The sequence below is a fragment of the Mesoplodon mirus genome (genome assembly GCF_964341445.2).
Source record: "Mesoplodon mirus genome assembly, chromosome: 3".
In the NCBI taxonomy this organism is placed as follows: Eukaryota; Metazoa; Chordata; class Mammalia; order Artiodactyla; family Ziphiidae; genus Mesoplodon; species Mesoplodon mirus.
Genome location: NC_138978.1, coordinates 11515610 through 11529548, shown reverse-complemented (window position 1 = coordinate 11529548; position 13939 = coordinate 11515610). Strand labels below are relative to the sequence as shown.

General features: G+C 50.9%; 1 protein-coding gene across 3 annotated transcripts in view; it reads right to left on the bottom strand.

Moving 5' to 3' along the window:
• KAZN (kazrin, periplakin interacting protein) overlaps positions 1–13939 on the bottom strand; it is a gene marked incomplete at its 3' end in the record, with an annotated part of 481963 nt that overhangs the window by 88061 nt on the left and 379963 nt on the right. The gene's annotated exons all lie outside the window — the stretch shown is intronic.

The following is a 13939-nucleotide window of genomic DNA, read 5'->3' as shown; positions in this document are numbered from 1 at the left end:
TTTGCTGCTGTCCAGGCAGGAGAGGACCGAGACCTGGAGGAGTGGGGCAGCGGTGGAGACAAAGAAGTGAATGGATGTGAGATACGCTGGAAAAGGCTGTGCCAACCAGAGGGAAGAGGTCACCAGAAACCCACCCTCCAAATACAGAGGGGTCAGAGAGGCAGCCCCAGCAAGGTGTGCCCCGACCTGCCCACAGCCAGTGGTTTGTCTGCTGAGTAGGTGCCCCGGAGGGGAGAGGTGGAGGACCCAAGTCACAGCAGCTCAGTCACGCCAGCTCCTCGAGGGCCACCTCAGACCCCACACTCCAAGCACGAGTGAGCTCTAGGCACACAATTACCTGGCACTGTGGACTATACATCAGTCTCTCGTGAGTTTGGCTGACATGAGTCTAGCATGAGAAATCTGCCTTTCGGAGCTAAAGAGCAGAGTGCAGGATTATAGCAAGGAAATGCCATTCCTTCCCCAGCCACCACAGCCCCTGCAACTCATATAAACTTTAAAAAAAAAAAAGGAATATTTATTTAATCCTTACTGTGTGTCAGCAGTATTCTAAGCACTTTATATATTATTAATCCTTAAAGTAAACCTATGAGGAAGGTACTATTATTACAATTAACTATTATTACTCCTATTTTACAGATGAGAAAACTGATGGACAGCAGTTAACTCATGCAGGCAAGGTCCCTTCATAGTAAAGCACCAGTCTTCAGAGGCTTAGGTCTCATGTCCCAAGAAAACAATTTAGCCAGAGCCAGGAAGGGTAACAGACAGGAAATCTAGCAGGGGGCTGGTCTCAGCCCCACAAATTGCCCAAGTGTCCCTTTAGAATCACCAGCTGTGGGACTTCCCTGGTGGCGCAGTGGTTAAGAATCCGCCTGCCAATGCAGAGGACGTGGGTTCCAGCCCCGGTCTGGGAAGATCCCACATGCCGCGGAGCAACTAAGCCTGTGCGCCACAACTACTGAAGCCCGTGCGCCTAGAGCCCGTGCTCTGCAACAAGAGAAGCCATCGCAATGAGAAGCCCACACACTGCAACGAAGAGTAGCCCCCACTCGCTGCAACTAGAGAAAGTCCGCGTGCAGCAACGAACACCCAACGCAGCACCCCCCCCCCCCAAAAAAAAAGAATCACCAGCCCCTTTCAGTCAATGGCCCTCACTTCCCCGTAAGCAAGGGGCATGTTTCAAGACTTTTCCCAGGAGAACAGCTTTCCTGACAGTGACAAATGCTCAGAGTTCCATGCAAGCCAGCAGGTGCCCTCCTGCTCAAGAAGCACAGAGCTGAGTTTCTGGGGCTCTTCTCCTGGGTGCTGGAAATGCCCTGCCATGAAAAGTTAATCCAGCAGAGCTGAACTGGTTAACTGGAGACTTGGTCTAGAGATGGCTTGACATGGAGACAGGTGATAGAATTATTAAAAACAAACAAACAAACAAGCCATAGCAGCAGCAACAACCATACCTGATCTCTGCTGGGGGGTGCTGACACCACCCTAGTCCTCCCTAGAAGCACCCTGTGAGGTGGGCGGGCGAAACCTGCAGTCCCATTTCACAGATAGGGAAACGGAGCAAGGGTAGAGTTATCTGCTCACAAATGAATCAGAGACTGGGCTGGATTCAAATCACAGGCTTCTGACCCTTCTGACAAATTCTCTCCCTGCAGAATCCCCTGGGTGTGGCTGACTCTACGGCCATCAGGGTGAAGGTAGCCTGAAGGATTTGGGACTAACCCGGAAGGACCAAGGGCGTAACTGTAACCCTTTTCCTGGATTCAAGAGTGGATCTTAGTTCCTGCTCAGCCTATGAGTCTTGGCCAGTGGTTTCCCTGGACAGAAGGCTCCCCAGGGATGAGCTCCAGTTTCCTGAGGCTCTCAGCAATTGGTTCCCTTGAGCATCCTTCCCATGCTCCCCAAGATGTACCACTGTGTTGAGTGTGTGAGACACAGAAACAAAGGAAACAGTCCGATGGGCAAGAAAAGAATTTCTGAATAGCAAAATAACTGTTTCTCTAACGTGCCACAGGGCCTTTGCACTTACCATTTACGCTGCCTGAAACATCTCATCCCAAGCGCAAGCACATGGTGGCTCATTCCCCTGCTTCCTGCAGGTCTTGAGTCACTGTCACCTTTTTGGAGAGGCCTTTACCGTTGCCTCATCTCTAAAACTGCAACGTTACCAGACCTCCTAGTACTAACTATTTTCCTTACATACTTTTTATCTAAAGCTCTTTTCTCATCTGACATCATACATGTTTTGCATTTGCTTGTTTATTGTCTAGCTCCCCCTCCAACTAGCATGGGCAGGGATTTTGCTTATTTTTTCCCTGCTATGCCCACAGCATGAAGACGAGGATCTGGCACATAGAATGTGCACAATAAATATTTGTGGAAGTATTTACAAGGGGCCATAGTGGAGGTGAGTACAGGGTGTAGAAGGGACAGGAAGGCAGAAGAGCTACAGGAGGGAGGCTGGGGTCACTGCAGGAGAGGGGAGGGTGTTCGCAAAGCTCTGGATGTGTGTGGGGACCCAGTGTGTCTGGGGAACCGCGCTCAAGTCAGCACTGCCTGAGCTTTGCTGGGAGTGGGGAAGAGGTGCTCCCAGGTGAGAAGCTGGCTGAGAGCTCTGGCCATAGCTTGCTCAGACACCATGCTGAAGGCACCAGGGCAGGGCGAACTTGCCTGTTTGCTCTTTTGTGTGTGTGCAGAAGGGACCTCTGCAGGAAGGTTCAGAGGTTTTAAAGAGGGTCTACGCCTCTGTGTGGTTTCTTACGTCCTGATTCCTGTGCTGTGCCCTGCACCGGGAACCTGAAAGAAAGTAGGGTTGTTTAGCTTAGATAAAAAAGCTGGAGAGGTTACAGCCTATGTCTCCAAGTGTGGAGGGTTCCATCAACCCAGAGTCGAGGCACCAACTGTCCTCCATTCCCCATCGCTGCCAGCAGTAGAAGAGACTTGGGCATAACTGGGTCTATTTAGGACAAAATTTCTAACACTTCGGTCGGGGATCCCTGCGGGAGGGCTTTTTAAATAGTATCCTCTTTCTCTACCAGCAGGCAGCTGGAGCAGCTGGCAAGAGCAGGTCTCTGGTCACCTATGTTCAAGTCCCAGCCCCTCTACTTGTCAGCTGGGTGACTTTGGGTGAGTCTCTTAATTTCCTGTTTGCTCACCTGTAAACGGGGAGGGTGACAATACCTACTTCACAGGCTACTCAGAGAATCCAATGAGCTAACGCACACAAAGCACCTGGAACAGTGTTCAGGGTGTCAGCTGCCGTTATTTCTAGTGGTGGCTGAGAGTGGCAGGATCTGATCTGAGGCAGGAGGATGGACAGAAAGGCTCTCCAAAGCCCTGGGACCGTGGGGGGGAGCAAACGTGATCACGCAGAAGAAAGGAGCTGTAGGCGCTGGACTGACTGTGTCCACTGCCCACCTTCCCGCTGCCCCTCCCCCTTCTGGACCTAAGGATGCTAAGTGGTCCCCTTCTCCCATCCTTGCCCCTGTGGGCCCAGTGTGGGCCTCACAGAAGACAGAAGAGCTCCTGCCTTTGAAGGGTTTACAGCCAGGCCAGAAAGAAAGGTCTAAATACAAATGATGAGGGTCATTATGTTTTTTGCCTGTTTGTTCGTTCGTTCATTCAGGAAAACATTATTACTTACCTTAAGCCTGGCACCAAACTAGCACAGAAACAGAGATAACTAAAGTCTTGGATAAGAATCCAAGGCAGTGAGGGGATAATAAAGGTGGTGGGGCTACGAGTATCAGGGAGAAGAACGGGTAGCCAGAGAGACATCATTATCCCTGGAAAGGCCTCTGGGGCCTCCCCCAAATTTCAGATGGTCCAACAGAAAGGCAACCAACCACCTCCTGAGGCCGCATGTCCTGGTGGCTGGCACTCAGTGCCCACAGAGCTGGGCCCTTGCCAGACCTCCAGGCATTTTTTTGTTTTTAATAGATCTTTACCGGAGTATAATTGCTTCACAATACTGTGTTAGTTTCTGTTGTACAACAAAGTGAATCAGCCATATGCATACATATGTCCCCATATCCCCTCCCTCTTGAGCCTCCCTCCCACCCTCCCTATCCCACGTCTCTAGGTCATTGCAAAGCACCGAGCTAATCTCCCAGTGCTATGCAGCTACTTCCCACTAGCTACCTATTTTCCATTCGGTAGTGTATATATGTCGATGCTACTCTCACTTTGCCCTGGCTTCCCCCTCCCCGCTCCGTGTCCTCAAGTCCATTATCTATGTCTATGTCTTTGTTCCTGTCCTGCCACTAGGTTCATCAGTACCATTATTTTTTAGACTCCATATATATGTGTTAGCATATGGTACTTGTTTTTCTCTTTCTGACTTACTTCACTTTGTATGACTGACTCTAGGTCCATCCGCCTCACTATAAATAACTCAATTTCATTTCTTTTTATGGCTGAGTAATATTCCATTGTATATATGTACCACATCTTCTTTATCCATTTATCTGTCGACGGACATTTAGGTTGCCTCCAGGCATTTTATCAGCCAGGAGGGAGTTTATTCAAGTCTTGCCAGGAGGCCTGGATTCTAGAGATAAAGTGAGCATATAACCACTTTTCTCTGTGTCTGCTTTATGCACAGCGTCTGGGCTCTGACACTAACTGGCCACATAAACAGGGCAGGCCCCAATCTCTGGGGCTGTCTTCTCATCAGCAAAGTGGGAATGAACTTCCTCTCTGTCTCTGAGCCAGCAGATGTGCTCCGTCCACTAACATGCTAACATCTACTACATTTGTGCAACGCCCTTGACTACCTCTGTGGACACGTCATTTTCTAAATAGTTTTCTAGGTTGTGCCCTCTAACTATGGAACTCTTAATAAATGTATTACTTGAACCGTTTCCTGATGATCTAAGCTTTTAAAACACCATGCTGGAAGTAAAGGTGCTAAGTCATTATTCTGAAAACTGGTAAATAAAGGGAAAACAGTCAAGCTTTTATCCTGCCTTTCCTATACCAACTGTACCAGTGGGTAACCAAGCAGTAGATGGCGGGGAGCCTCTTTAAAAAGGATTCCAGCTACTACACGAACAAGGGGCGACAGACGAGAACACCGCCCTTGTGCCACTTCTGCTGAATGTCTGGATTCAGGCAGGGCTGCCAACATCGCAAAAGAGGGACAATCAGACAGCACATGCCTCCTGAGGGGAGGACCCAACATCTCCTTTGAAGGAGTCTTGGCAAAAAATGAGTAGAGAAAATGGTCAAGTCTCTAGATGAACTACCAATTTACAGGAAATTCAAAGGACAGAGGCGCATGTTGGACAGCACCATGGGGATGCAATTAGCGAACTCCAGACCCCGGGAGACCTACCAGACAAGCAACGCAGCCCCTTCAACAAGTAATTAGCAAGAATACAAAAAGAAAGGAAGAGGAACATTTAGATTAAAAAACATTCCAACTAGTTGCACTGTGTCCATCTTACTTGGATTCTGATTCTAACGAAGTTTAAAACAAGAATTTATGAGTCAACTGGAAATTTGAATCATGGCTGGATATCTAATCTTTATTTTAGGTGTGATAATAGTTTAGTGGTTATGTGTGTGTTTTTTTTAAAAGAGTCCTCTTTTATAGTGACATACTAAAGTATTTACAGATGACATGATGTATCTGGGATTTTCTTCACAATCATACAGGGAGCGGGGAGTGGATGAGGGTGGGACAGAGTTGGCCACAGGGTGATGGGTACCGGGGTCAGGTCAGGGTCTATGGGATTCATTACACTATTCTATTGACTTCTGTATATAACTGAGATCTTCCATAAGAAAGAAAAATGCCACCAAGGCTCGCGGAGGACAGTTTTTGCCTCTGCTGAGTGCCTTGGACTTTGGTGCTTTATAAAGTTGGCTCTGGGACTTCCCTGGCGGTCCAGAGGTTAGGACTCTGTGCTTTCACTGCAGGGGGCATGGGTTCGATCCCTGGTTGGGGAACTAAGATCCTGCATGCCTCCTGGTGCAGCCATAAAGAAAAATAAATAAAAAACAAAGCTGGCTCCTCTGTAGTCTTTCCTCTGCTCTGTGGATGACAGCTGTTCCAGCTGCAGGAGCGCTGCGAGCAGCCTCACCCAAATTCTCCTCTAAACTGCGATGGGTGTAACGGAGGCCTTGGCTCTCTGGAGTGAGTGAAAAGCACACATCACCCCAGCCCAGGCAAGGGCTGCCATCTGTGCAGAGGTGCCCAGGAACCGTGGTTTTGGTTCTGTGTGTTCCCAGCCAGGCTCCATTCCCTTCCTGGTGGCCAGTAGGCTCTGCCGAGCCGAGGCAGGTTCTCAGGGAGTGGGACGTCACGATGCTACCGTCGCTCGTTTCCATCGGGATTCTGGCCGTGGGAGGGAAAAGCCACTGGTGCTGCTGTGAGCAGGCACCGTCTCTTCCCCACGTCATCCCGGGCTGCAGCCCTGGGTCTGGTTTAAAATCGTCTCGCCTGTGCAGTCCGAGGACGGGCTGCAGGCTGCTGCGAAAAACTGCCAAGTCAGCTTGCAGCATTTATTTACTTCTGCACAGAGAAAAGCATTTGACCTCTCAAGGAAACGTAAGTGAAGAATTTCCTGGCTGATTGTCTGGGGGGGAAATAACAGGAACTGAGCTAGTAACAGCCCAAACAAACAGCACGAAGTGGTGAGGATGAAGGAGAGGCCCGGAGGGGGCGGGACCTTGGCATTGCCTCTCCGTGTCCTCAGCCACCACTGCAACTCTGCTGTCCCTGCCCCTGGGTCCACAGGGACCACTGAGGACCTGGGCTGACTCTCAGCAGTGTCTTATACAGACCTTGAACTTGGAAGGCAGATGGGGCGAGGTAGAGAGAGCCTTAGACTTAGAGCTGGGTACTGAGGTTAGAGGCCCCGTGATACCCTGGGCGGCTCACATTACCTCTGATCTTTAATTCTGCCTTCTCCATGGGGTGCTTTTAAGGCTCACATGAAATGACCTCTGTGGAGTGTCCTGCAAACAGTAAGGTGCACTACAAACATGGTGGGGCATTACCCCTCCTCGTCAGACAGATCTCACTCCTGCACACAGCTCAGTGAGGAGCAGTGTTCCCATCTCATGGCCAAGTGGTCTTACAGCCAGTGAGAGTCAAGGCCTCCTACTCGCAGGCTTGTCTGAGGCCTGCACTGTCCAGGGACCTGCGTAGTTCCAGCAGCCTCAGGCCATGCGTCAGCTTGGGAAAGCCCCTTCCTTCACGACACTGGCAGCCCAGGGTCCAGAATCACAACAGGGTCCCAGACTCAGACGGTGAGGTCTGGATGGGTGAGGTTTGGCTCGGGTGCTGGGCTTATGGTAATGAGCTTAGGGCTGAGCCCCAGGGAAAGCGGCTCTCTGCTTCCACAGGCCACAGCTTAAGACAAACAAAGGTTCCAGATCCTTATTACGCCTCATGGGCAAAACAGTTATTTTATTAAAAAGGGTAAAAGGAAGGAGGCGACTCCCCTGCTCCAGACCCCAGCAGGAGGGACGCCCCAGCTGGCCGGTCCTGTTCTCATGGGCCACCTCTGCACAGGGACCACCTCTGCACCAAGGCTGGATGCCGGCTCCGTCCTGTGCTGCTGTGGGGGGGACCCAAGCCTTCTGCACACGGAGATGCTATGAACTGATAACTCCATGGGGGGGGGACTTTTTATGCACATTGAAGCCGAGGAGTTTAAAGGGCGCAGCAATCAGATTTGTCAGCAAGCAGTAACATGTGGGAAAGCAGTAGCTCTGTTCCCAAACAATCTCCTCTGCTTTGGAATTATCCACTTTCGGGGCCGCTTAAACATCTGCTGTGAAGGCAGGCGGGCAGGTGAGGTAGCTGCCCCTCAGAGCAGAAGCCCGGGGGAACAGGGGAAGGAGGGAGGTCTCCCACCACCCACCCAGCGCCTGTGTCTCTCCAGCGCTCTGCCCCAGGACCTCCCTCCTTCTCCTTCTGAGTCCAGATGCAGGCGGCCTGCGCAGCAACGATGCCCCAGAGAGAGCCCTGGGCTCGAAGCACAGCTAACGCACTTCCCGGCAGAATGCTCGGTGCCTTGATGTTCTCATCCATACATTGGGACCACAATGTCGAGGCCTCATAGTGTTGCTGGAACAGTAAATTCCTAGCTATTTAAAAACACTGCTGGATTTGGAGTGCCGGCTCCGCGTTCAAATCCTAACTCTGCCGCTCACTAGTGAGAGTTTTCTCCATCATAAATGAGGATAATTATACGAATAAAAGTAGTTACCGTGTATGGGCTTGTACCATGGGTTGCGAGCATTCTGCACATATTAACTCATTGAATCCTCGTGGCAACCCCTGGAGGTAGATGCAACTGCTCTTTCCCCTTCACAGTTGGGGGACCCGGTGCTGCCTGCAGAGTGATGGCGGGTAGCATGCCTGGGCTCATGCCAGGACAGGGACGGCTGGGCTCCAAGCCCACGCCCTGCCCAGCCTCCTCAGGCAACTCTCAGGGTTGTTACCAAAGGCTGCATGAGTGCCTGAGAGTTCCTCGCAGGGGCTTGGCCTCTAGAAGGCACTGAGCGAAAATATAGCTATTGTTGTTTTTATTAGTGATATCATTTCTTCCCTGGAAGTTTCTAGAACTGCAATCCCTAGTACTTCCTACCCTTCTTCCCTGCTTTTTCTCCTTAGCACTGAATACCAGCCACCACACCATATATTTTACTTATTTATCTTGTTTATTGCCTACTCCACACCCCGAGTAGAGTGTCAGAATGTCATCGCTGTGAGGGCAGGAATCTTTGTCTCTTTTATTAACTGCGGTATCCTTGTCACCTAGAACCGTGCCTGGTACTTAGTAGGCGTTCGATGAATATTTGTGGGTGAATGAATGAATGATCATCACTGTCCTCACTCTTTTGCCGACCCACCAGATTCTGCAATGACACCTGGGCAGTCAGCCCTGGGGACTGGAAGAGATGTGACAGGGAAAAGGAAAGGGCAAGACCCTGCCCTACTGTGAGGGGTCACAGGCACGCAGCCTGCCCTGCCCTGCCTAGATTTTTCTTGCTGACATCCAGTCCAATCCAATCAGTACTGAGGAAGCAGCTACCACAAGCGAGGCACCTGCTAGGTCACCTGCAGACCTCAGCGGGGCATGGAGGGCTCGTTCCTCCCCTCAGCCCAGCGAAGACCCAGCTCAAACCTCCTGTGGCCCGGAAGCCTGGGCCAACCACCTCCAGTCCTATTCCCAGCTTTTGGAATCCTATTTGTTTAAACAAGATGCTGGATGCAAGTGTTTCGTAAACTCTGCTGTGTTTTACTTTTGGTTTTCTTTTTTTTTTTTTAGCATTTAAATATAAGTTATTCTAATCATTTTCTATATCTGTATACATTTTTGCATATACTTGTAGTCATATCTGTTTGTCTTACAAGTTTTTTTTTTACATCTTTATTGGAGTATAATTGCTTTACAATGGTGTGTTAGTTTCTGCTTTATAACAGTGAATCAGTTATACATATACATATGTCCCCATATCTCTTCTCTCTTGCATCTCCCTCCCTCCCACCCTCCCTATCCCACCCCTCTAGGTGGTCACAAAGCACCGAGCTGATCTCCCTGTGCTATGCGGCTGCTTCCCACTAGCTATCTATTTTACGTTTGGTAGTATATATATATGTCCATGCCACTCTCTCACTTTTGGTTTTTTTTTTTCCTCTTTTTTTTGCGGTACACGGGCCTGTCACTGTTGTGGCCTCTCCCATTGTGGAGCACAGGCTCCGGACGCGCAGGCTCAGTGGCCATGGCTCACGGGTCCAGCCGCTCCGCGGCATGTGGGATCTTCCCGGACTGGGACACGAACCCGTGTTCCCTGCATTGGCAGGCGGACTCTCAACCACTGCGCCACCAGGGAAGCCCTCAATTTTGTTTTTTATCTGCGAAGAGTTCGCTGGGACCCTGGGCTGGCCAGCGGGTAGGGGTGGCAGAGCCCTGCAGCACCTCAAGTCCCACGGCAGTGACACCTGTCCCTAAGCACAGCTCACGGGCCCAGGGCTCCAGGTTCAGACCTCCAATCCTCCAGCCACCCTAAGACCTAGCTGCCTGAATATCCACCAGAGCCCAGCCACGTGGTAAAGCACAGGGAAAGTAAAAAAAGCAAGTGCCACCAGGGTCTGCTGGGATATCTGTCCCAGTGCAGAAGGGACAAGACAGTGGGTCACTGGCTTCCTGGCTGCCGTGGTGCAAACACCAATCTTCTTCAGGTTAAAATGTAAACCCAGAAGGAAACGGGAAGGGGTGGGCAGGACTCTGGCTAACTGGGGGCGAGAGGAAAGTGGGACGGAGTCAGGTCAGAAGGAGGGGGCACAGCACTGACAGATGGCGCCTGCCCCCCTGACTGTACTGCAAACACTGGCGGTTGCTCAGAATCAGGCGGATTGGACCCCTAGGGGCCGGGTCCACACCCAGCAACCGAGAAAGGCAAAATCTGTAAACCAGATTAAAAACATGCTTTTCCCCAAATAACACCAATGATGATTTTAAATAAAGTGCACCTGTAAAACTCCTAGGGCGTTTTTGTGCCTGAGAACCTCCTACGCTCTGGGACAAGGGTCGGCCGTGGTCCTTGCATCTTCAGGCTGGCCTGGCTTGCATGTTCTCCTCCTCAGCGTATAAGAGGCTGCAAGGTCTCAAGGGAGTGATCTGGACATATCTACCTCTGTATCCCCAGTTCAGAAGAATAAACACCATTAATAACAGCAGTCATGAACACTGGATCCATACGCCTGGTTCCTGCCCCCAATAAGCATGTTTTAAGTGCCAGGCTCTCTGTGTTATTTTAGTCAACTCTCACAGCCACTCTGGCTGGTAGGTACTATTACGACTCGCATTTTACAGATGCAGAAACCAAGGCACAGGAGCTAAGTGACTTGGATGCCAAAAAGGGCAATGCTGGAAGTATCTCTGACCTCAGACTTAGTTTCCCCTGAAATCGACTTCGAAGAGAAGCAGTCTCATCTTCTTGAAGACGGCGAACAAGATTACCAGATGCCTACTACACGCCTGGCCCTGTGTCAGGGGATCCACGCAGGTTAGCTTATCAAATTCTCAAAACGACCGGAGCTAAACTTTATTGTTCCCATTTTACAGGTGAGGAAACTGAAGTTCTGAAAGATCAAGCCACTTATCTGAGACCATGAGCAGCCAGAAAGCAGCAAAGCTGAGACGAAGACCCCGTCTGTGGGCCCTGGAGTCTGTATTCTTTCTACTGCATGTTAGTATCTGCACACTGCCCAGGCCCTGCCCAAAGAGTTTCTCCTCAGATCTAGGAAGCCAGCAGGTACAAGATGCACCAATATTTCAGGGGCCACCGAGGAAGGAAAAACACCACCAATTAGTCTGACACATCACTTGGGGGATGCACCCTGATTTCAGACCAGCTAAAATTCAAAAAGCGTGCACGTCAGAATCAATGAGATATGGGACCTTCTCATACGACCCGTACAAACCACCTTGTGAAATCACTGTGATTGTGCACAGGAGGAAACTGAGGCTTAGCTTGGCTAAAGGATTAGCTCAGGGGAATTCCCTGGTGGTCCAGTGGTTAGGACTCTGTGCTTCCACTGCTGGGGGACACAGGTTCGATCCCTGGTTGGGGAACTAAGATCCTGCATGCTGCACGGCTTGGCCAAAAAAAAAAAAAGGATTAGCTCAGGATCACACAGCTCAAAGGAGGTCGAGTCTGGACACGATCCAGGGACTGGGAAGCTTGGCCCCAGGCCTGTCTACTCGCTGAGCTGTGTCTTTGACGCAGGTCCTCCTGGTACCTTCCACAGCACCCAGAACACAAGAGCCTCAGAGATAATGTCTTTTAAAGGGGAGAAGGGGGCTTCCGCGGTGGCGCAGTGGTTGAGAGTCCGCCTGCCGATGCAGGGGACATGGGTTCGTGCCCCGGTCCGGGAAGATCCCACATGCCGTGGAGTGGCTGGGCCCGTGAGCCATGGCCGCTGAGCCTGCGCGTCCGGAGCTTGTGCTCCGCAACGGGAGAGGCCACGACAGTGAGAGGCCCGCATACCGCAAAGAAAAAAAAAAAGGAAGGAAGGAAGGAAGGTGGGCTTCCTTCATTCCTCCCCAAGCAGGGCTGGGAGCCTAGGCTTGCGGCCCGTAAGCTGATGCCACCAGCCAACGTGTAAGCCAGGGACATTTAGGGACAGCTCCTGGAGCAGACCAGGTGAGGGGACACCGCTGGTGACATGTGGGTGCAGGTGTTTTATGTAAAACACACCTGCAGGAACATCATCTGACTGCTGAGGGGAGTGAGTGTGTGTGTGTGTGCATGTGCGCTGATCCTGAGCTGAGTGGCCAGGAGAGGCCAATGCTGTGACACTCAGGCAACGCCCATGACAAAGGACACCCCCATTTCCACAGCTCCCTTTATGCTAGAACTTGAGGGTGGAGGACACTGCCCCAAAACAACCCCAAAAGGGTGCCATCATTTGGGTGGTCCTCACATGGCCCAACCCATTGAACAGAATGGATTTCGTTCTGTTGATTAACTTCTGCTGTGTGTGTTTCTTTTTTTAAGCATTTCTTAATTTAAAAAAATTTTTTATTTTATTTTATTTAGTTTTGGCTGCATTGGGTGTTTGCTGCTGTGCACGGGTTTTCTCTAGCTGCGGCGAGCGGGGGCTGCTCTTCGTTGTGGTGCACGGGCTTCTCATTGCAGTGGTGTCTCTTATTGCAGAGCACGGGCTCTAGGCGCCCGGGCTTCAGTAGTTGTGGCATGTGGGCTCAGTAGTTGTGGCTCGTGAACTCTAGAGCGCAGGCTCAGTAGTTGTGGCGCATGGGCTTAGTTGCTCTGTGGCACGTGGGATCTTCTGGGACCAAGGCTCGAACCCGTGTCCCCTGCATTAGCAGGCGGATTCTTAACCACTGTGCCACCAGGGAAGCCCCTGCTGTGTTTTTTAAAAACAGCTTTATTGAGGTATAACTGACATAGAATGAACAACCTATACATAACTGAAAGCACAGAATTAAATGAGTCTCGATGTATGTATAGACCCATGACACCACCAACACCAGGTCAAAACAGCAAATATACTCATGACCCTCAAAAGTTAGAATGGATATTGCCTCAGGCCCCCAAACTAAGTCACCAAGCACCTCTGCTAATCTGGATAATAGAAACAGAAGCCGCTAACAGGTACTGTATGCTCCATTCACATAGCGCTGGCGCTTCTCATTCTACACGCATAATCCAGAAGAGCCCCGGAGGGTGCACACACCACCCCCGTTATCCCCGAGGGAGAAGGCTGCAGGCTTACCAAGCACCAGGTGGCCTGAGTCCAAATCCCAGCTCTGCCCCCTCCTGGTGGCCCTGGGTACCTTCCTTTACTCCTCGGGGCCCACCCCCGCTTACTTGAGGGTAACTAGAGCGCCCACCTCACAGGTTTTATGGTGAGGATTCAAGGAGTAACATCCATCTAAAGAGCTCAGGACAGTGTCTGGCACGTGGTAAGTGCTCCATGTGTTAGATGAAGAAGATGATGACGGTGGTGATGGTGATTTTTATTTTTGAATGGGGAAAACAGGTTCCAGGAAGTTAAGTGACTCGCCCAAGGTCATTCAGAGAGCAACTGGCCAAGAGGCTTAAAATCAGGTGCTCCTAACCCTGCGCTGTCCTCCCTAGGACACGAGAGGCTCGCAGCATGATGCAACCAGATGCCCTGGCCTCTATGGCTGCAGAGCTGCCGGCCCCGGCACAAACAGACCGGGCAACGGTGTCAGGAGGTCATGCGCACAGATCTCTCTCTGCAAACTCAACTGAACCAATTCTGACTCCTTTTCAACGTGCTGGGTCCTCTCAAACACACCAGATATGTCTTGACCGGAACAGGGGACATCTGAGACCCATCTCTGGGCCCCTCTCCTCCCACACCTTGGCAGAGAATTCCTGCCCCAGATGTGTCATCTGTGACCTCCAGAGGCCTCGGTCGAGA